This window comes from Tursiops truncatus, chromosome 16 (genome assembly GCF_011762595.2).
Source record: "Tursiops truncatus isolate mTurTru1 chromosome 16, mTurTru1.mat.Y, whole genome shotgun sequence".
Taxonomy (NCBI): domain Eukaryota; kingdom Metazoa; phylum Chordata; class Mammalia; order Artiodactyla; family Delphinidae; genus Tursiops; species Tursiops truncatus.
The window spans coordinates 14,335,537-14,359,681 of record NC_047049.1 but is presented as its reverse complement, the minus strand read 5'-3'; the positions used below and the strand labels follow the sequence as shown (position 1 = coordinate 14,359,681).

Below are 24,145 nucleotides of genomic sequence, written 5' to 3'. Positions count from 1 at the left end.
TAATAAGCGCCTCGGTGATTCTTATGATTAGGCAAATTAAGGAGACATTGCACTTGGCCTAAGAGCTGCCTTTATTTACAGTTAGAAGAATTTCTTTAACGAAATTATCAAAGTCAAAATGCTTTAAATAATTTTCCAAGGAATACAAGCCATCTGGTTGGTGTTACAGCAGTGTTTTCATTACAGTGTACATTTAACATTTTAGTTTTATCAAATTTTTTAAATGAATGAGAACCATCTCAGTATATATGTATGTAGGTGTGCATGCCAGTGTTAAAACAGATTGTGTGAAAGTTCAAACCTGCTTTAAAAAGCCAACATTTTATGATATAGTATGCTGTTGATCAGGAGTTTAATTACTGAAATAAAAACATTGGATCTTCCAACCCCCATTGCCAAATGCAGTTTTGTTATATATATTTTTTACCCTCTCAAGATCATCCAGGAAAAAGCATTCAACTGCGGGAAAAGCCCATCTGCCGTCTAAGACTTGGTTATAAAATTTGGTCATTGAATTCCACGTTCAAAATCCATTTTTCTCTCTTCACCTGATTTTTCTTAGCCTTTTCTACATGTTCTCTTTGAATTACATGCTGAACACTTTGACTGTTCCTGAGAATGGAAGCAAAACACTCAAGAGCCTAAGTGGCCAGGATTCCAGCCAGAACTGAGGGTCTCTGCCCTGACCATGTGTTTACATAAGTCATTCTTACTTACAATGAAAGTCCTCTTTCTGAGACTGGTGCAGCCATGGCACAGCTGAGGAGTTTTCTAAGAAAAGTCTGCTTGTTCTTTGGCAAGCTTTGGGTTTAGTCCCCACATTGCCCTCTGGGTCCTGGCCTATGTCCGTGCTACTGCTCTTCTGGGCCTCAGTCCAGTGTTACCGAGGCAGAGCAGCCAGGATGATCCAAACACCTCTCTTCTCTCCAACCCCACAGGAGGACCGAGCACCTCCTGTGCGCAGGGCCTGACCTGAGGCCTAACCCTGAGGGGGGTCCTGCCTGTGCTCTGAGGGATAAAATAGCAGACCCCTCTGGACAGCCCTACACCACACCTCCCAGAGGTCAGGCCAGGGAAGAGGACCACTCTGCCCTGAGAAACTTGCCCAGCCTGGCTAGCATGCCCCAGAAGCGTTAGAAGAGGGAGAAGAGTTTTGGGGAGGAGCCCAGATGAAGATGTGTCTGAAGCAGGAAGAGCTCAGAGTCGAATCCTGGAGCGCCTTTTCCTTACAACAGAAAGCAGCAGCTTCTCCGGACATCCGAGCCTGGCACAGGTTCCTCTTCGACTTCTTGATGGTGGATCAGTGGTTATCAAGGGATTTGAAGATTTCAACTCAAAATTTATTTTTCTTGGCCCTGAAGAGGTTTCCTTAGAGAAGTCACCTGTGAGTGGCCGAAGTGAGGGGCCGGCATTCTCTCAGGTCTAACCCACAGCCCTTTCTGATAAACGTGCAACTCCCTCTCCAATTTCCAGCAGACTCCCCTGCTTGTTTAGCATTAGGGGGCCTGACACAGCCACAACAGCCAATACATTCTGTTGACCTTTGCTCTCTCCAGCCATTCAAGTGAAAACAGCAGGTATTATTTTGCTTTGTAAATATGAGACCGCATGGTATTTTGCATGAGCTTCTGGAAACTGCACCTCCCTCCCCCATTCTGACCTGTCTGCCGTCCAGGGCTCCCACCCTTTGTTGAGATAATTCTGCCCTGTTCAAGGACTGGTTGTGGAGCAGCCCTAAGTGAACAAGAAACCGAACCCCTCAAAGATCCCTGCAGAAACACTGTATTCTCCTCACCATCAAAAGCTTCGACCACTTTTATTTTGGGCAGAAGTGAAATTTTCACTCAGGCAAGATAGCTGTTTAAGCACAAGCCTCTTTACACCAGCTGTGTGCGTGGTCAGGTAGGAGATCTACTCTAGAAAATCCACCTAAGAAAATGGCATTAGTGAGCAAATTCTTCTAACAGTTCTTTGTGCCTCTGTCGCACCTGTTGCTGAAAGATATCTTAAATGGTGTGCTTTTCAGTTATGTATAAGTTATCTTGGAATAGGTCCTGTGTGGGACACACTTAAGTTTTAATGTGAACTCAAATGCCAACTTTTTTTAATGCCTTGGACCAGTTGTCTAAACTATTTCTAAGTAACCTGGGATAAAAATGCTCACCTACCTTACTTAGGTGTTGTGATGGGCTTATGTTGTTGAAATAGGAAGTAGATTAGAGTTAAATGTTTTATCCTTACACCATGAAAAGATTTAAGGTTAAATTCAGGGAATTACCGAGCAACGATTCTTCTCTTGATGATTTTTGGTAACACTAAAGGGCATATATGTGCCAAAGTTCCCAAATAATAAAATTGCAATAGAAACCACTGATATATGTTACCTGGTAATTCAGAGTTGTGCTTTTCAGGATTTTTACAGTGTCTATTACATTCTGCAAATATTACCTTCCTCAACTTTAAATGGTAATTTTACAGCAAATACCACCAGATTGTTTTAGATTTTCTTTCCCATCATCACACATCTTTCCTGACCCTTCATTGATTAGTCAGCTTATTTCCCCCGGCAGCAGACTAGTGCTCTCAAACCACTATCAATGCTTTAAACATAAATAACATAAAATAGGTCTTGCACATCTTTGTTCCCTTGTGACAACGCACATTGGCAGCAGTAATCTTTTCCTTTAGATCTAGCTTGTTTGAAATACGATGGTACTTAAAAGGAAGGCCGGCTGGAAGGACACCAATAAAAATACCAGCTCAGCTTAAAACAATTTGATTTCAACCCAAAATGAATTACCTTGCAACACAAATAGATAATGGCAAACGGGATATTCTACTTATCAGGACTATTCCCTGCTGAGAGTTAGAACTCCAGGTTCATTTGAAGCTCATGTCCTGGGAGTATAAAAAAATATGGTCTCCTGAACATTTATGTGCAGATGAACTAGTTGGAAGAGGAAACAAAGACTGAATATACAACATCCACTCCTTGCTGATTTCTGAAGTGACAGCTCCAGTTTGACCTTCCAATGCAGAAATTCAAGATGTTGGCTGTTAAAGGAAACAACTTTTCTGTAAGGGAAAAATACCAAATAGCATCATTTTGTTTCTCAGGAAGCAGTTGTCCATGATGAGCTTTACAAACTAGAAGTTTGTAAGGATATGTAACGATGTTTTGTTTGTGTTTTTATACATAATATGCAGTGTTTTAGTGACAAGAATTTCCTTTTCTAAACCATACTTAGAAGATGGTTATGTGGTAGACTTTTCAGTAGTAATTCTTACGTTGACAGCACATATGAACCTCATGGGTTTTGCACATTAGTGAATTGAGAATTACTTTGTCCTAAAGTCGAAAGGCCAAAAAAGAATATACCTTCATGGGAATCCCTTGAGAAAAAAAATAACAATTTTTCTACTGTTCCAGTATGTCATAAGATTCTTATATCCTTTCACACTTCATAAATGCAATTAATGATCTCTCTCTCTCTCTCTGGTGCAAATTACTTTGTGTACATATTCTGATGTAGTCTTGATAATTGCCCTTGCAGTGTAATCTCTAAGAGATTATTTACAAGATTTGCAAAGATTATGGCAATGTCAAATATATCATCTTGGTGAAATAGAAAACAAAGAATAATAATTAGTCATTTCTACAAAGTTTGGAATTTACTATGACTGTTGGTATAAAGTTTAATTCCACTTATAAAACAAGTCACTTCGTGTCACTAAAATTAAAGCAAATTTCCAGAATCGTGTCTTAACCACGTTAATATCAATTCGAAATGGAATCATTGTTTTGGCTGTCTTGTGCTTGATATTATATGAACCAGTCTGTAAACTATACATGAACCAAAAATATCCAAGGAAGCAGAGGTGGTTGAATCAATTCCATCAATTTTTTCAAAGGCTGTTGACTCATGATCTAGTGGTTAAAATGGAGACCTGGGAAAAGCAGAATAAAACCAAGATTCTGTCCTCAGCTGAATGACAAGTCTCACACACCATGCTTCCTTCCTTCCAGGGTGCTTATGAGAAAGAGAGAGTTTTCAGAACCTCAGATCCAGTCCCATATGACTGTTGTTATCAGAAGGCTGTCTGGATGGCACTGTGTGTAAGCCTTTGATAATATTCTTTACATTGTCGTAACACCTACAACAATTTGATTTCCTAATGCTTTTCCCATGGGTTAGTATTCAGTGTTTTCTAGGTTTTGAAGGTAGAGGGATGCATCATATCTCACTGGCCTACAGAAGCTCTTGCAACTATTATATTGATACATAAAGGAATAAATGACAGGTGCAGCATCATGATTTGACTTTCCATTTGTAAGCTGGATTTGGTGAAGTTCGACCCTGGTGCTTTCTGTTCCACTGTTAAGTGACAAAGTTACTCATCTGTACATAAGCATCTGAAATTTTAGCAGGTAATTACGTAAATGAAGTATTTTACACAAAGCATTAAAATTTGTATCAGAACAGCTCACATTATTTCTCAGTCACTATTGGCATATGTAAAACACTTTTAAAGCTCTCAACAAGATAATAAAGTAAAACACTTTTCTCTCTTCCTTCTTAGTCGTTATCTAGATATTTTTCTTTTAGATAAACAATTGGCATTGTGTTTACTGAAGCTCACATTGATATTCCCCAATAGTGTTTGCAACTTGAGTTTTATTCCAGCAGCTACAAGAAATGAGTCCACAGTGCAGAGCAGGAGGTCCCTGTGGAACCTGAGATTATTTGTTCTCTCACTGTTCTAAAGGTAATTAAGGAGCATTGCATGTTTCTCAATTAATGATTTCTCATTCAACAGGGGATCTTTGATGCTAATTTGTTTTAATCAGGGCAGAGGCTGCTCAAAAACTCTAAACAATTCAGTGAAGAGGAACTAGGAATTTTTAATCAAATAGAAGAGATTTAAAAGCTATGAGGGATGCATCCATCATGCACTTTCAATTCCTGTTCATTTAACTTTGTTTTTTTGAGTTTTATAAATCAATGTGAGAATTATTAAATAGAGTCTATTGTATTACATAATATGGTTTTCCTCATATATTTGTGTGTGTATTTCATGGACTTCTCCCATTTAAAGCCTGTTTATTTACAAGCATTTCTCTCTCTGCATAGGATGTATTTATACATACATCTCATACCCTTATTTGTTATATACACTTGTAAATGTAGAACATGTTTATGTAAAAGTATATTCACATATTTGTTACAAATGAATTACAGAAATTGAGTCATAAATGAGCATTAGGTTTAAAAAATTCTTTTCACCCCTTGGACAATGTCCTGAATGACTATTCACAGTCTGAGCTGCTGAGTCACATTGCATTATGTACATGGAAACACTCATAATCTATGTAAAAGTTGCACCTTGAAGAGGAATTACAGTATGATTAGACCATAGTTTTTGTAAAAAATGACTTCATCAGGAGACTATGGCTTATGAACGTAAATACTCAAAGTAATGAAATTAAAATACTGCCTTTCTTTCCTAACCATCAGGTTTTGATCGTCTCATTTTGATGTCCTCAAATCAAGACCACTTTGCAGGAATGTCAATCATGTGAAATGAGGTGGGTTTTTTTTTTTTCCTTCCTCTAACTGAATATAGAAAAATCTCAAGAAATGCTTGAGAGGCCTAACTAGTTAAATACTTACTGGTTCACTATATTGAAATAAGTGAGAAAGAAAAAAATATATTTTTAGCCAGTGGTTCTCAAACTTTTAGAATACATCAGGATCACCTGGAGGGCTTATTAAAATAGATTTCTGGGGCCCAATCCTAGAGTTTCTGATTCAGAAGTTCTGGGATGCGGCTCGAGAGGTTTTATTTCTAACAAGTTCTTGGGTGGTGCTGAGGCAGGAGCTGATGACCCCGCTTTGAGAACTGCTGTTGTAAACAAATCAATCAGAAGGAGGCAGCCATGGTTTGAGTGCAGCACTGAACAATGAGTCCGTGTCCCTCATACATTCCAGTGTGTTTTCAGAGATCCTCTACCAGAAAGCAGTGGGCCTTGTGTGTCTCTGAGGTGAACTCTGGGTGAATTTCTGGACCAGTTGGGCAGGGACTAAGTGGGGGATTTAGGCAGAGAGATGACATCAGTGCCTACATTTTAACTCATGGAGATCCCCTGAGGGCTTTGCTGGAATCACAAACATTTGCAAACAAACTTTTGAATGGAAATAACAATCTAGTACACCTGTGCTAATGGGCAGTGCCAGAAGCCAGACTGACTTGTGAAGAGCTGGACCAGGCTGATGTTTTCCAGCCCTGCTGATAATAAGAATGATCTGGGGCTCTGTCCGGTATCTCTTTTAAATAAGGGCTCCAATTAATTCAACAGACAAGTTTGGGGAACTCTACTTAAGGGCCCAATTCTTTTACCTTTCTCGAAGTGGTGCTAAAATTGCTGATATAGAGCTTCGGAGGGAAGCCCATTCATAAAGCCTCCGTCTGGGCAACTGCCCACCCACTGCACAGGCTGACCTCATTTGCTCAGCTTTCCTTGACATGTAGTGTAATTATGTCGGTGGGTCATGAATTGGCCTAGTGTTTCCCTCAGCTGTATGATTATCCCACGTAATGTGATAAGTTCAATTGTGATTTGCTTTGGTTCCATCAGTGCTGTAGGGTTTTTCTGACTCCCGTATCATAAGGCAGTTTGGGGTTGGGGAGACTAGGTTCTCACGTATACGTATGAATGGTAATTTAATTGCATTTACATTTACCCTTAAAATCAATCAGTGGGTATGAAACAAGCTTCTTGAAGATGATTCTGTTGTGACATATATCTCCTAAAAGTTCAAATATTTAATAGCACCTACTATGTGCCAGACACTTTGCATGTTATTTAACCCTCTTACAACCAATAAGAAAGGAATATTAGAATCCCTGTTTTACAGATGAGAAAACTAAGGCTTAGCATATTAAGCTTCCCAAGTGCAAGTGGCAGATATGGGAAAGAACCTATCACAGTGTGCTGCTTCGCCTGAACCTGCTGGTGATTAATTAACACAAAACCTTCAGACAATGGCAAGAAAATGATGTCAGAAACTCCAACCATCATTCCCTTACTATAATATCTAATAACTGAAACATTTTTGATCGAAGGGATATTTTCCCCTTTCTAGTGAGCAATCTCATCTTTTGGAGCTATCATGAAAATGAGCTCTAACTCCTCAGCTCCAGGCAGTCTCAGACTTTCAGATGCTGTGACTCACCGTGCCCATTAGGCGGCCTGGTTAATCACACAATCATCGTGCGTGTTCATGGTCTGGCTTCAGACCTAATCATGTCATATCACTGAGTCACAAAAGTGCCAGTGATCTAATCGCATGTGACTTTGCAACTACAAGTTACATCTCGATGTGATCATATTGTCAGTATTCCACTTTGTTGGGACTGACAAATCTCTAGACTGTGGTTGGAATGTTCATCGAAGCTCAGTGTAAAAGGTCATCAGAAAGGCGGTCAGGGCCCTCATAGGGACTCACTTGTCCATCGTTACTACTCCATTTGGTTAATGTTCAGCACAGCGCCCTCCTCTACTCTCTCCCCACCCTTTACTGAACAGTCCTGTCTTTGCTGGATTCTGTCTTGCACCGTCGCTTACCCAGCTCTTCCCGGGGTTCTGAGCTCTCAGAGAATAAAGCACAGGTTATAGTGCGTGCCCTAAATTTGTATCAGTTCAAATCGCATTACAAGTTGCTATGAAAAGCATTACAGTTCTTTCCTAGAACTCTCGTGTTACTATCATGAATGCCAGCTACGTTTGGAAAACTTTACTTTACACAGGTTCCACAATAATAGGAATTGATGCACTGCACTTTTCAATTAAAGCGTGGTGACGGAACTAGTCAGGCTCCTTCACTTTTTCTCAACCTCAGTTTTCTCATCTGTCTCGCGAAGGTCCATCTCAGGACATCAGGACATACTAGCTGGTTGTCTCTGAATTCTTACTGGCTGACGATGCTATTGTGCTTGCCTGGGTTCCTGTTCCTTAGATTTTTATGACATCAGCTGTGAGAAGGCTGTGTTAGAACCCATCAGGTTAGTTCAGCCTCACAAGAAATACCTGTCCTTAAAATGGCACACAGATCTTCACAGCGGTGGCATTTACAAGGTCAAAGTTTTTATTCTGATTTTGGCCTGCTTGGGTTACGTTTTGGATTGGCATGGTATCACACTGAAAGAAATGGCTGTTGCAGCCTTCTCGCACATTTTCTTTATCTTTTATAACAGAACGCCTTTGAGGTACACATACTTCAAATATTCTTTATTCACCACCACCAAAATACTCAATTCTTATTTTATTTCTCAGTGAAGCTTAATTTCTACCCAAAGGACAACATATTGTGACTTCATTGTTTCAGCTGTGTGTCAAATCTTCATTGCCTCTAAAGGGACATTCTTTCTACTCAGAAGATAAAATGAGATGTGGAGAATTACTGAATCATTTGGGCATCAAAAGATTCTTCTAAGGCTTCCCTGGTGGTGCAGTGGTTAAGAATCTGCCTGCCAATGAAGGGGACACGGGTTCGAACCCTGAGCCGGGAAGATCCCACATACCGCAGAGCAATTAAGCCTGTGCACCACAACTACTGAGCCTGTGCTGTAGAACCCACGAGCCACAACTACTGAGCCCGTGTGCCACAACTACTGAGGCCCGTGCTCCTAGAGCCTATGCTCCGCAACAAGAGAAGCCACTGCAATGAGAAGCCCGCGCACTGCAACGAAGAGTAGCCTCTGCTCACCGCAACTAGAAAAAAAAAAAAAAAAGATTCTTCTATATAAAGAACTATTAGTTAACAGAAACAGGAATGTTAATGTCCTTTAGTCTCCAAAAGAGATGGTTGGAAATATTTTTGTGGCGGCCAACTTTCAGAAGAAGCATCCCAGTTACTCTATGATTATATCATGGAGAAACAATTATTCTCCATTCGGGGCCAAAATAAACAGCAGTTCTCCAACAAGCATGGCTCTAACAGTTCAGAAACATGCAAATACTGGGTAACTAGCTGGTGTGTTTATATGCAACATGCAGATGTATGACCTAGATACATCTCTAAAAATTAACGGCGCTGCACTGGGCTCAGCTAATACTCTAACAAGTTTTTTCTTTTCTTTAATGATGAGCATAAGCCCTGAGGGCATTGTGTTTGATAGAAGTGACAGCTCTGCAAGATGCAGGCTCCTCTAGGAGTGAGTGTGCTGACTCAGAAAATAGAAGGACAGGGCTGGATGGGAGGGGAATTGTCAGACATAATTTAACCTGCTCGATTAAAAGTTATGTAGCTAATCAGTGCTGCAGGCATGCTATAACCATATGCCAAAGACAATGGTGACATCCTTAAGATTTACTCCTTAAAAGAAAAATCAGTATAGAACCTAGAACCTGCACTATGAAATGTCACAAGTCTTTCTCCTTTGATTGTTTGACATATTTTGAATCCCATATCATCTGAATAAAGGAAGTTATTTTTTCCTTCCTTCTTTATTCCCCACTCCCCCTACCCCCAGCCTCAAGAAGGTCCATCATGTTCCTGAAACCACACAGGACACTGAATTCTTTGTCATTCAAATGTGCTTAGAAATAAAATCACAGATGTTTGTGTATTTCTACGATATTGCATAATTAAGTCTGATCTCAATGAGGAAATGAGAGGGAATTCGAACAAACAATTCAGCAAGAAAAATAGGTATTTATGTCTATTTTCCTGGGGTTTTCTTGAAAGTAGCTTAAGTTACACTGAGGATTAATTAATCCTGTGACTGATTGCTGTGACGCATGGAGCTGAGGGACACCTGGCTGATTTGGGAAGCGTGGGCATGAGATGTGGTACCCCGGCTGAAATAAACATACTGAAAAGGACGTGCACGAAATATCTAATGTGGAGGGGTTTTAGATATTTTAGATAAAAGGGGAAGTGTGTGACTTAAAGGGTTTAGCAGTTGTGTCAACATCAGAATCCTAATTATTATAGGTAGGATTTACCCAATTGTGACTTATGAAGATGCTTAAAGGGTTCTTGAGACCCTGTTACAAACTCAGGAATGAGAACCAAAGGCACACTTACCATATAGTAACTGCATAAAGCCTCGTAGTAATGATTGCGTGCCATGCAGTGAGGTTCATACAGCAATCCAAAGTTGCTCCTCACTGTGAAGAACTGGTGGGTCTTTAGTCTTCTTCTGGTGGTCGTATCTGGACTCCAATTCTCTGTGCCTTTCCTTGTTCTGTAGGTTCCTTCTGAGGTTAGGTGTATCCAGCTACAAACAATAGCAACCTGAGCAACCGTGGATTAAACCATATGGAATCTATATATTACTTAACAAGAAAATCTGGCAGTAGGAGTCCTGGGATTTTGATGGCTCAGAGATGTTCCCCTCATTTCCCTCCTCAGTGAATTGGCTTTTCTCCTCAAGTATGTGCGTCTTGGTGACGAGATAGCTGCCATAGCTCAAGGCCTCATGTCCTCTGATGACATTGCACAAAGCAGGAAGGGAGGGGTGAGGGCAGTATTATTTTCTCTTTAGAATTCTCTTGTCTTTCATCAGGAAGGAAATCTCTCTCAGAAGTCCACCCTGACCTTCAGCTCATCTTCTTGTAGCTTTCATTGGCTAAGACTGAGTCACATGCTTACCCTGGACTAGTCTCTGGCAAGGGGCGGTGTGATTGCTGTGATTGGCTTAGATCCTCTCTGCTCAAGGTGTGGTCCAAAGAGAAGCACATCCACTTCACCAGGGAGCCTGTTAGAGTTGCAGGGTCTTAGACCCACCTCAGACCTAATGAGTCTGCATCTGCATTTAACAAGAGGCCCCATGGTGATCAGGTGGGCATGAGACTGTGACCAATGCGGATTCACCCCCTGGGGCTGGGCATGTTCGGTTTGGGAAAATCAGAATTATGCCTGCAGTAAAGATGGGAAGGGCCTTGGGGTGGGCAACCAGCAGTGTCTGCCACAATCTTCTAATCTCTCATCGCTTGGAATTATCACTTGGTTTGGTGACCATGATTTTCTCTCCAAAACAACTCTGCAAAGTGATGTCTGCTTATGGTGTGTGCTAACCCGGGGAATACTTTGGGTCCACTTGAGGGGCCCTGCAGCCATGTCCCTCATCTACTGGCACTTGGACCAGGCTGATGACCTCCCTGAGTGCTGAGGCAAAGGGCACAGGTGTCATCCACTCCCTTTGGCTAGAAGGATCCCTTCCTGCCTGGGGCCCAAGCTGAAAACGGTCTCCCTGTTTTGGTGGGCTGAGTAATGGCCCCCAGAGATATCCATGTCCTAATTCCTGAAACCTGTACAGTTACTGCAAAAGAGACAGATAGGATTAAGGTAAGGATTTTGAGATGGATAGATTGTCCTGGATTATCCGGTTAGGCCCTAATTGTAATCATAAGTGTCCTTATAAGAATAAAGCAGAGGGAGGTTTGACTTCAGATAAAGAGAAGACAGTGTGACATCAGAAGCCAAGATTGGAGTGATGCAGCTGCAAGCTAGGGAATGCCACTGGCCACCAGAAGCTGGAAGAGGCAAGGAAGGGATTCTCTCCTAGAGCCTCCAGGGGAAAGCAGCACTGCCAAATGCTTGGCTTTAGCCCCATAAGACTCATTTCAGACTACTGGCCTCGAGAGCTTGTAAAAAAATACACTTCTGTTGTTTTAAGCCACTAGGTTTGTGGTAATTTGTTACAGCAGCCCCAGGAAGGTGATACACCCGTCTTTCAGTCCCTACAATTCCCTGTGGCACAATTTTTAATCCAGCAATGTTGCCTTTTCATTATTTTAATATAGTTTGCCGATGGAATTATAGATTCATTTTTACAAGACATTCAAACACTGTCAAAATAAGATCCTCTTTGGGTTAGGATAAGAAATTAGCCCCAGGAAGCCTAGGGAGGCAAATCACCTGTGCGTGACCACTGCAGGTCCCTGGTCACCATCATCATCTTGCCTCAACCAGATGCAGAAAGGGCATGTGGGGGAAAGGAGAGAAGGAGGAGGGAGGCATGAGGTGAGCCCCGCCCTCAACACACACACACCGCTGAGCCTGACTTCAGCAGCTCAGAGCAAAGAAGTACAATTAGAAAACCAACTTTACCTGTGCTTTCCAGTGCCGGGTAAATTGCACTTTTCTCCACCAAAACCATTTGACAGAAAGACTAAGAAAGGTCAAAAGCAGAAGCTCGGAGGGGACTAAACATGCCACTGAAATGAATAAAGAGTGGTCACTAGCAGCCATGGAGAGACGCAAGATGGGACCAGAAAAGACTTAGTGGGGATGAGAAGGTCTCATGCAAAGCAGGGGCTGCCACGGTGGGCAGAGGCCACAGCTCCCGTCTCAGGGGGGCGGTAATTCTGCAGACGGTGGGGCGTGACCTCCAGCGGGGAGGAGCCACTCCTGGCGTTGGCACGTTTGTGCTAGTGAGGCTTTTAGAGAAGCTCTTTGGACAGTGTTCATCACAGGCCATTCGGATAGAGATGGATGAGGGTCTGACATGAGACAGACTAACGTGAAGAATGGTTGTTTGCACTGCTGGGAAGGAGAGGGAAGACGCTGTCACAATCTTGCAAGCGCAGCTTCTTCTCAGAAGTAAGCTCGCAGCCTTGATGTCTGCTCCTAAACGCACTGTGCTGCTAAATGATGCTCGTAACCGCCCATCCCACCGCCGGCGAGTCGGGCACTCCGGAGCCGGCTTCTCACCTCCAGTTCTGCGGGGCACAGAGCCTCGCCCCTGGTCCTGACTCCTTTGTTTGGAAAGAGCCAGCTTACCTTTCGCTGCTCAGCTCTCTGGCCACCATCGCTGTGCCTTGCATCACAAACTTTTGCCCGTGGAGAGGCCTGATATGTGACGTTTATTGGGTGGGCTTCTGTTTTTATTTTTGGTTTTGTTTTCTGGACTTTGTCCTTTCTTTTTTTTTTTTTTTTTTTTGTTTACATCATCTTAGTGGTACTCCTCCCACCAATAAAGCAGATGGTCAAGCAAAGCAGATCTGGCTCCTCGTTCCCTGAGAAAGAATGACCAAGTAAAATATAAAAAGAAAGAAAGTACGTTAACATTCAGTTCTGGATTTTGAGATCCTGAGGTCCAAGGCGTAGCACGAGCAAGAGGTGTGACAGGATATTTAGCCAGTGGGCCTCTGCCCTCAGACACTTTCAGCCACGGAAATGGGCTGAGGATGCTACGTGGACAACAGGGAGAATCTAGAGAAGAAGAGAAAGCTGGACGAAGAGTTGAAGCCCTTGTCCCTCTCTTTGCTCTAAGACCACAGGGCATGGGAGAACGCACGTGCACACCTGTGCACATCGGGGCCGTAAGGTCTCGGCTGTTGGCAACAGCCCGTGGATCGCCCAAGTCCAAGGCCAGTGGAGGACCAGCTGCCTTGGAAGATACCAACGGGGATGCTGATAGGCAAAACAGGGTGGTGGCCATCACCAGAGATGCCATCATGAATGGAAGGTGGCAGGGGACAAACAGCATCTTCCCCATTGACATGGGGCACACCCCTGCTTCCCATCACCTTGCCCACAAGAGGGTGGACATGCCTTGAGGGACTGATAATGGCTGGAAACCTTAGGAGAGACCTTCAGGTCGCTGAGTTTCCTTAACTTGCCTTAAATTCTGCCACAGTTGGCACAGACGCTTGAGGGAAAAAAACAGTTTGAGTAGCGGGGAATAGTTACCCTTTTTACACACCTGAGTTAAGTGGCTTATGAAGTATTATACCCAATACGACAACTTTATTTCACCCACCATGAACGAAAACTTTACTTTAAGCCCTAGATTTCAGCTCACTGTTTGGAGAGAGTTTGGGTGGGCGTTTGATCCACTTTTACTGCCTTCCCAGCAGAGCTGATCTGAACAGATGATGGCTTCCTCTGGGCGGTCTCATTCACCCCGTGAACTCATCGAATGTGATGCCTACGTGAACTAAAAATATCCACGATCCAAGCAAAGAGCCACCCAAAGGGGACTAACACGTATTAACACTTGCTGTGACGCCATTGTTCTAAGAATACGATCTCCTGCTCCGTTCAGTCCACACCAGTCACCTGTGACGCAGCTGCTGTTACTCTCCACTTACAGAGGCAGAAACAGAGTCTTGGTGGTCTGCCCAGGGAGGCGGGACTCACACTGAGCTGCCTGCCAAGGACACCCAGAAGTACACTGAGCACAAGGTCCACAGGAGACCTAAGAGGTAGGAGGGAGAAAATGAACCAATCAGACCCCTTAGGGGACTAGAGATGCCTCAACCTGGGGGACTCCCTCTCCAGAGGCTGGGGTTCAGTCTGGTGGATGGTAGTTGAGGAAATAATTTGAGATGAGGCATAATCAGTAAACAGTGGGTTGCAGGACACCAGAGGGTCTGATTAAATGGACATCACATGGAAAATCATAAGCCCGCAGAAGTCAAAGGGTAAGACGCAAAGCAGAATCTAGTGTAACCATGGCATCCGACACGGAACCTAGAAATCCTAGAGGCGCCACCTGCAGGTGGAAGAGCTGTAGGCGCGGCCCAGGTGTCACTGGCTGCCACCTCCCGTACCCACGTCAGTAGTGAGGTGGGGTGGGGGTTGAGGCCTAGAGAAATATTTGGGTGCAGGGATGCCTTGCATCATCTCCTCAGATGACCGTCCTCTCCCTCTGGTGGCCATCATTCACACACTCAAGCTGGCCCCGGCGTGGTCCTCAGGCCCCAGCAGCCAGCTCTGTGGTCATGGGTCAGCTTCTTCTGCTGAGCAAGTAGCTGCACGATGAGGGATCAGTTACCTCTTTTTTTTTTTTAACATCGTTGTTGGAGTCTAATTGCTCTACAATGGTGTGTTAGTTTCTGCTGTCTAACAAAGTGAATCAGCTATATGTATACATATATCCCCATATCCCCTCCCTCTTGCGTCTCCCTCCCACCCTCCCTATCCCACCCCTCTAGGTGGTCACAGAGCACCAAGCTGATCTCCCTGTGCTATGCGGCTGCTTCCCACTAGCTATCTATCTTACATTTGGTAGTGTATATATGTCCATGCCACTGTCTCACTTCATCCCAGCTTACAGTTCCCCCTCCCGGTGTCCTCAAGTCCATTCTCTACATCTGCGTGTTTATTCCTGTCCTGCCCCTAGGTTCTTCAGAACCACAGTTACCTCTTCTCTTACATTCTCCTCTGCAAGATGAGAGCGTTGGGGAGAGCTGAGGCCACTCCCACCTCCAACACACTGTGATTCTCTCATTATAGTAAAATGGGTTTAGCCCCGATGTCTTCATCCATTCAGGCTGCTGTAACAAAATACCATAAACTGAGCGGCTTATAAACAACAGAAATTTATCTCTCTTAGTGCTGGAGGCGGGGAAGTCCAAGACTGCTGAGTCAGTAGATTCAGTGTCTGACGAGCCTGTTTCCCGGAGAGCGATTTCTTACTGTGTCCTCACAGGGCAGAATGGACCAGCCAGCTGTCTGGAATATCTTTTATAAGGACACTAATCTCATCATGAAGGCTCAACCGTCAATACCTCATCACCTGCCAAAGGCCGAACCTCCTATCACCATCACCTTTGGGGTTGGGATTTCAACATATGAATTGGGGGGGTGGGTGGGACACAAGCATTCAGACAGCAGCACCTGACAAGGAGAAAATCCTGACTTCAGCCTTGAGTAAATGCAATCAGTCCAAAGTGTTTATTAAATGGTTTTCTTCGCAGAGAAAGAAAACCATGCTTATGGTGATGTGACTGCCTTTCAAAGTTACAAAGGTTTGCTTATAAGATTCTTTGCTCCTGTCTCAAAGGAACTGACTTACAACTTTGTCCATGTGTAGCTTGTTTTCTGAACATTTTTTAAGCAACCAAAACTTCACCGTTGTCTAAAATGCCTGACCCTTTATAAGGCTCCAGTGATTTTCCTCTGGCAAGCTTCCTCCTTCACACGTACTAACATTTCACTTCGCCGTCTTTACGGTTGAGTCTCCAGCTCCCTCTTTGTGTTCCTCACAAGAATTCGTGTCTGCAGGCAGCCAGCGTGAAAACTGGGGAGCAATGTCTCCTGAGCTCCCGCCCCTCCAACCGGTCCCGGGCACTGGTTCATTTCTCTCCACCTATGATTCTATGAGAAAATGTCCGCCCTCTTTGCAGATCTTCAATTTCACATACTTTTCTGGGTTCCTCTGAATTTGCTGAGAGCTTAGACAGCACTTGCTTTTATTTTTCCACCCCAATAACTTTCTGTCTTTTGCTATGTTAACAGAACTCTTTTGAACCCATAGAAAATTTCTCTTTCACATAATACAGGATCTCTTATCCTTCCAAGTAAACAAGGTTACATACACCTGCTTAACCCAATCAATAAACAAATGGATTATCAAGTATCCTTCAGATAAATAGCCGATACCCCTTGACTGCCAACGCCAGTGACATCTTCGAAATAAATCTAATAGAGAAAGACTGGAGTAACTGATTCCTGTGTGTGTTTTTTTTTCTTTCTTGAGATGAGATGAAACTTGAGCCTGCAGACAGCCCTGTCATTGATTTTTAGTCTTTTATCCTCCATGAAAGAAGCCCCCTTGTTCCAGCTTTAGCAAAATAGCAAATAGCCTTTGCCTGTATTTCAGGTCCTGCGTGCTGCCTCTCTCTCACCTCCTTGGATTAGGGGGCCACGTGGTCCGTGGTGATGCTGGATTCATTAAGAAAGGCCTCTGAACTGCCTCATCCACTGGGCCCCTTGAACCTGTTAGAAGGCAGTGGACCTGTGGTGACTGCAAGTTGCTGGGAGCGCTCACAGCTTCTGCTGAGAACAGGCGTAATGTGAAAGGCTGTAGGAGAGCAGTGAAGTGTGGCACTAATGAGATTTAAACACGTATATAAGATGCGCCAAAAGATGGGGAGATATTCCATTATTAAAGACCAATGACGTGAGCTTCCGACTAATGAGCTCACAGCATACTCAGTGGAACCATCGGAAGAGTAGCCCAGGGGGTTACCCTGCAGGTAGATGTTTTATTCAAGTCTGCGTTTCATAAACCATCTCTTCTCTCCAGACCTTCCTAGGACTCGGCTTCTCGCCGGGACCCCTTGCAAAGGAGCAGCTAGTGATTACACTTGACACTTGAGAGGAGAGCCTCCAGTCGGTCAGCCGGGCTGCCTGCCTTCTCTGTCGCCTCCCCGTGGAGTCCTCCATTATTCAGATGTCTGCTGGCACCTGCTAGGAAGTCAGGACTGTGCCGGGGGTATAACGAGCAGAGAAAACCATGGCTTTAAGCTTTCTGGTTTTATGGAGGTAGCCACTGTCTGCACCGCAGTGTGATAAGTTCTGTGAGACTGTAATCATTTGAGTGTCCCCCACCACAGTTGAGTGATTCCCGTACATTATGTCTGTCATTCAATGCCCACAAGGGCCTGAAAGATGGTGCTGTTACACCCATTTTATAGGTGTGGAAACTGAGGTGTCTAATCTTAAGGAATTGCTCAAGGTTTGCAGCCTTGTCTGCAGGAGTCCAGGGCCAGAGGTCTCACCATTGCAGAGCCAGAGGGAACAGGAGGATTTTTGTTTTTTGGGTTTTGTTTGCGGTATGCGGGCCTCTCACTGTCGTGGCCTCTGCCGTTGCGGAGCACAGGCTCCGGACGCGCAGGCTCAGCGGCCACGGCTCACGGGCCCAGCCGCTCCGCGGCACGTGGGATCTTCCCGGACCGGGGCACGAACCCGTGTCCCCTGCATCGGCAGGCGGACTCTCAACCACTGCGCCACCAGGGAAGCCCAGGAGGGGTTTTTGAGGGCGCCCCGGGAACTTTCTAGCTGACTTTCACAGACACATGGGGGTAGAGCCAGGTCTGAAGGAGAAGCAGGGTTAAATTCAGCAGGGGAGGAGGAGAGTCATTTCAAACAAACAGAAAAAACAACGTGGCCCATGGACAGAAGGCTGATCTGATGCCTGTGGCCCCATCGGGATCATGACTGGCGTGGGGATGGGAGACAGGGCAGCAGATGAGGCTGGAGCGAGGTGCCCTTGTTTTCTGGTAAATGCTGCTGTCCCAGCCTGACCTCTAAGGGTGCCCTCTTGTTCAGAAGTGTCCTGGTTTGGATGGTAAATTGTGTGGTTACCTTGGGCGAGAAGGAGAAGCCAGGAGGGGCTTCTTGCTAAGGAACAAGACTTTCACCCCACAGGCGTTTATAAGGAAGGCGCGTCTTCAGTCTCACACTCTCTCAACTGAGCTATTTTGGTGAGGATTGTAAGGAAGCCTCTGACAACACACGGAAATTTTGGAAAAGTTATCCCGATAGCATGGGGGAGGGGTTGGAGAAAAACGAGGGACCTATCAGGAGGTCATGGCCGGGGGCCAGAATGTGGGCCTGAGCCCAGGCAATGGCTGCGACAATGGCAGGAAAGGGACAGACTTGACCAGAGGTGCCCAAGAGGTTAATTGCCACGTCTCTGGAGCTTGTCATTGAAGACTGGGGACAGATGGGAGTTTCCGCGTGGGCGGCTGGGGGTGCCCCGCGTATTCAGAGGGCACAGAGCAAAGACTCGCGTTTCGAACTCTTGAACTTGAGTTGCCAAAGAACTTCCCACAGTCAGAAGGAAACGTGGGGCAGCTGGTGGGAAAAGAGTAGAGCTCGGAAGGTAGATTCGGGAGCAGCCATAGGAAAGCCGGACCCTGAAATGGAAGAGATCCATGAAACGACAGAGGAGAGGGGAGCAGGGCCCGAGGCCAAGGCCAGGCTGTCAGAGAAGAATGAGGGGACAAGAGGAGCCCAAGGATGGGAGACAGGACGCGTGCAGGGGTGGCTGCGGGGCCTCGGGCTGGACACCGATGGCTATGTCTTGGGAGAACAGTGGCAGGAGGTGGAGGTGGAGACCTGGCGACAGTGGGGTGGAGACTTCCTTCAGGGCCCTCCAAGGATCCAGAGCAAGATCCCTGGGAGAGGGCTTCCCTGGTGGCGCAGTGGTTGAGAGTCTGCCTGCCGATGCAGGAGACAAGGGTTCGTGCCCCGGTCCGGGAGGATCCCACATGCCGCGGAGCGGCTGGGCCCGTGAGCCATGGCCGCTGAGCCTGCGCGTCCGGAGCCTGTGCTCCGCAACGGGAGAGGCCACAACAGTGAGAGGCCCACGTACCACACACACACAAAAAAAAGATCCCTCGGGGAGAGGGGTCACCCCACCCTGCACCCTACTCCCCACCTCCCTGGCCTCCCAGCCTTTGCTCTGGCTGCGCCCAGTGCCCGGCCCACCCTACCTGGCTTACCACTTAACTCACTCCAGACCCTCCTTTTCTCATATTTTCTCACCACCCGCAGAGAGCCAATCAGCAAAATCCTGTCTCAACCAGCCCAGGTGCCCCAAATCCAGATCGGAGGACCACCCCTCACGTCACCACCATCACCTGCCTGGTCCGAGCCGTCACCCCCCGTCACCACCTCACCAGGCCCTGCTCCATCCTCCATGCTCCATCCAGGGTAAGCCTTTTAATGCATAAGTTGCATCATGTCACTCATCAAACCCTCCGATGGCCACCAGCCAACTTAAAATCTAACGTGCTTGCCGGGATTTAGGGCTGCAGCTCTAATGTCCTCTCTCACTCTCCAGCCAACTGTTCCTGAAACCCTCCCTGCGGCACAGGCCTCAGGCCCCTGCACTATGTCCCTTGGTCTGGAACCTTCTCCCCTAGACATTCACATGCCCCACTTCCCCCGTTCACTCTCTGCTCAAATGTCACTTCCCCTACCTTCCCTGACCACCCATCTAAAATGCATCCCCTTAGCTCTCCCCTAGCCTGATTTATTTTTCTTCATAATAGTTATAACTTCCCATTATATTTTTTCCATTTTTCCGATATAATCTATATACAGTAAAATTCACCCCCTTTTTTAATGCACAGTTCTCTGAACATTGACAAAAAACGTACAGCCCTTTAATCATCACCACCATCAAGATAGACAGCAGCTCCTTCACTCCCCAAATTCACTCGCTCCCCCTTGGAGTCAAGCCCTTCACACCTGGTCCTCAGCAATCTGTTTTCTGTCCTTACAGTTTTGCCTTTTGCAGAGCATCACCTAAAGGATGGAGTCATACAGTATGTGGTGTTTTGCGCCTGTCTTCCTTCCTTCGTGTAATGCGTGTGGGGTTCATTCACGATGTTGGATATGGCGGGTCTTTCCTTTTGTTGCTGTGTAGTATTCCATTGTGTGGGCGACCAGAGGCTGTTTATCTATTTCCTACTGAGGATATGTGAGTCGTTTTCAGTTTTGAGGGGACATGATTACAGCTGCTACAGCAACTTGTGATCAAGTTCTTGTGAAGACATAAGGTCTCATTTTTTCTTGAGTAAATACCTAGGAGTTGAGTTGCTGGGCCATACGTAACTGTATGTTTAACTTTACAAGAATCTGGCAATCCTTTGCCAGAGCAGCTGTACCATCTTACATTTCCACCAGCAAGAGACGGCAGCTGCAGTTGGTCTGCATCCTCACCAGCACTTGGTGGTGTTGGTTTTTTGGTTTGTTTTTTGTTTCACCGTTCTAACCAGTATACAGTGGTATCTCGTCATGGTCCCGTCATTACGTATTGATTTGTGAGAGACTAAATATACAAATGGACAGTGGCTAGACCACATATGGCAATAAACTGTAACCCACCACTTCTGCAGCAGCCAGCCCAGAATGGTCCAGACTGAGTCAGACAGTGCCAGCTCCCTCTAATTTTTGCCTCCCCGCCTCCAACTCAGGACCTACCCAAGAGAGACAAATATGTTCCCCTAACGAAGCACATAGGATGCCCTGTTAACCCCTCTGTAGCTTCCTGAGGCCAGCGACCTCCAGCCAGGGCACACCTGAAGTCTTTCCCCTATGTCCACCTTAAAGGCATCCCAGTTCCCTGCCTGCCTTTGACTCTGCCTAACACGAGTGACAGTGGCTGACTCCCTGCTCTAGGAAGCTCTGAATATAACCTCTGCTTGTTCTCCTCTGAGTGGTCTTCCTTTATCTTCCAAGTCTGTGTATTCACTGTCTTCTTTCATCAGGAGAGGGTATCTGTGCCCCTCTGGATCCTCACTGCCTGGAACGGTGTCTGGCATTCTAATAGATGCTCCAAAAAACCTGTTGATGGACTTCAGGAAACTCCAGGCTTCAGTTTGAGCCCTTGGCTTATTTCCTTTGAATGGGGGCAGAAACTGTAGCCCAGGAAGTTGCCAGAGCAGTGAGGCCTGGGGCTCTAGCAGGTCCCTTGGCCTCTGCTAGGGTTGGGGTGGGCCCAGCTCTTCTCCTTCTCCAGACCCACCCCGTCTGCTGGTTGGCAGCTTCCTGCCCCATCTGAGCAGCCCCCCTCTGCTTCCACGGGGAGAGGTAGAGGGTTTGGGCCAGCACAGGAGTGCAGCGAGAAGGCCTTCCAGTTCTTTCTAAGGATCTTGTCTGCTGTGGAAGAATGCTGAGAAGCCCCGGGAAAGGAAGCCTACAGAAGGCTCTGTCGGAGGCAGCCAGAATCTTCTCTGCTTTTGGAAGCTGCCTCGTGGGAAGGGAGGCCTGTTAGACTAAACATCTCGTTGCCCCAAATTGCACCAATTTTGGAAACGCTCCCCGAGCTGTGTCTCTCCCTGGGAAAGGGATTTATAAACCCTTAGTCTGAAGCAGGTCTGCATGCATCTCAGCTCAAGGGCTTTCAAAAGGCCCTTCTAGAAGTCAACTTCAGAAATTGGACTTGCAGTAGCAGAAAAAACAGATGCCCTAGACCCGGGTACGGTGTGCCTTGGCCCTGGTCTCCATGGGTCCCACCTCAGGAAGGCTGATGTGGGGATGGGATTAGCGCTCCAGGGGGACCTCAGAGCCCTGGAGGCACCCACACTAAATCAAACAATAAAAACAAACAGCAGAATACAACTTTCAATGACTGCATCTCCATATGTGAGGATTTTTAATATTTTTTGTCGCTATGGTGTCAAATTTATTTTCTTAAATATGTCTAATTGTTCCTTAATCAGCAGTTATTTAAAACACCTCGGCTTCATCTCAGATTAAGTATTTAATGATCTGCAAAGGAAGATTTGAAGATGCTACTTAACAGAGCTCTTATCCTTTTGCAATGTGATCCATTTCACCTGCTATCTGTAAGAAAACCAGCTGCTTGGTGCTGTTGTTAAGAATGAGTTAGGTGACGCAGGGAGAGAGGGGGCGACTCCATCCCCACCCTGAGCCTCGTCCCCATAAGATGCCTCAGCTTGAGGAATCCTGAGCTGCTGAGGGATGCCTCTGGCTGGGGCTGTGGATACGGGCTCTGGACTCCTTAGCGGTGGGTGAGGCAGCCAATCTTCGCATTTGTGCTGTTGGCAACCACAGGGAGACTGATGGAGTCTGGGTTCCACAGCTCTGGCAGCGCTCAACAAACAGGAGCATTCATTACTACACACAGCAACACAGATAGTTCAGACACACAAAAACAGGTTGACGTTTGGGAAGCACTGGGCAGAATTGTGATGTTTGAAGCAACTACACCTACTGCCTAAGATGCTTGGTTGTGTTTGGGGAGAGAGAGTTTTGTATGAGCTTTGTTTCATTTCTGTTGGGTTAGTTTGCTATGTCTTACCTGGCAATTCTGAGTAGGGCACACTCCAGGTTTATTTCCGGGGGAGAGATCAGAGCCATCAAATTACTGACAACGAATGAATGGACGGATGAATTGATGGGCACTGAATTGCTGGAAGACCCAGGTGCTGGGCCAAGGGACTTTACATTTTCTCTTTTCATCTGCCCATCTTAACAGACCAGGAAGCAGACTCCCTCAGTATCACTGAGAGGCAAACATGGAGTCTGATCCCAGCTGCAGGGGCTCTTGGGGACGTAAGCCCCCGGGCTTGGGTAGAAGCAGCGACTTCAGTGATCACGAGCCTCGGTGATACTCGCCCTCCCCTTGTCCTGATCTGGGGAAAGGAGCCGTCGCACAGCTGGGGTGCTGCAGTGGGGAGGGGGAGAGGTGCCTGCAGAGGAAGGGACCCCACACCATCTTTCCCTCTGTCTGAGTTTTTCCCCCTGAAGCTTCCAAGTGATATTCTGATCCCTGACACCCTCCATCTCCTGCATCGGTAATGACCCGCCTCCCGGGCCCTCCGCTGCTTCTCTTCTGTTTCCCTGACCCAGCACTTTTTCCTCAGTGCATTATTTTCCCCCAGATTTTCAGATTCCCTGTGGACGATAATCAGACAGCAAGCTGCACACGCTTGGCAATTTTGGGTTTTAATAAAAAATCATGTTTATTCCTGTGAAGACTTTCTTTTTCTCCATGAATTCTCCTAACAAATGCAGTTTTTGCTCGACTCGGGCTTTTTCTTTTTCTTTTTATTTTTTTAACATCTTTAGTGGAGTACAATTGCTTTACGATCGTGTGTTAGTTTCTGCTTTCTAACAAAGTGAATCAGCTATACATACACATATGTTCCCATATCTCCTCCCTCTTGCGTCTCCCTCCCTCCCACCCTCCCTACCCCACCCCTCTAGGTGAGGGGGCTTTTTCTTGAGTTGGGTTCTTTAAAGCTGACTCTGTTCCCAGGTTAGCTCTGATCTCAAGAGCTGGGATCCTGCGCCAAGGCTCTGAGAGTCCCAGGTCCTGCGGAAGACTCGCGTTAGCCCCTTTCTGGCTTTTCCTCCTAGTGTGTCCAAAGCAATTTAGAATATCAAAGGTAAAGGGGGAAAAGAAAGAAGAAGTGATCCCTGCCTGCACGAGGACATAAAAGTCATTCTGATATTATGAGGAATAAAGCAATGGCACCTTACATCTTAGTCAAGAGCTACGGGGGCAGCAGGCCATCTGATGTGTCTGTGGCCTCCAGGTCTGTCCTGGGAGCCACCTCAGCAGGGGCCACTCTGATGCTATGTCACGGATGTGGAGAAGGTGACGTTCACAGAGGATGGTGGCCCCGTCAACCCAGCCCTTCCCCGTCCATGCCACGGCAAGTAGCTGAACTCCGTTTCTTCCTTCCCTCCCTGTCTTAACTCCCAACATTGGAGGTGACTGTCAGTGAGTCAGTGAAAAAAGTGACGATGAAGAAGAAGTAGTGTGCTTCCCTGGTGGCGCAGGGGTTGAGAGTCTGCCTGCCGATGCAGGGGACACGGGCTCGTGCCCCGGTCTGGGAAGATCCCACATGCCGCGGAGCGGC

At 46.0% G+C, this 24,145-nt stretch overlaps 1 protein-coding gene across 1 annotated transcript in view; it reads left to right on the top strand.

The window, feature by feature from the left end:
- Positions 1-24,145, top strand: part of ATRNL1 (attractin like 1) — a 742,727-nt gene that overhangs the window by 675,646 nt on the left and 42,936 nt on the right. Inside the window, exons 31-33 of the mRNA XM_033841823.2 lie at positions 4,028-4,767; positions 5,517-5,587; positions 19,302-19,460. The gene's annotated coding sequence lies outside the window, so the exon portion shown is untranslated. The remainder of the gene's footprint in view (positions 1-4,027; positions 4,768-5,516; positions 5,588-19,301; positions 19,461-24,145) is intronic.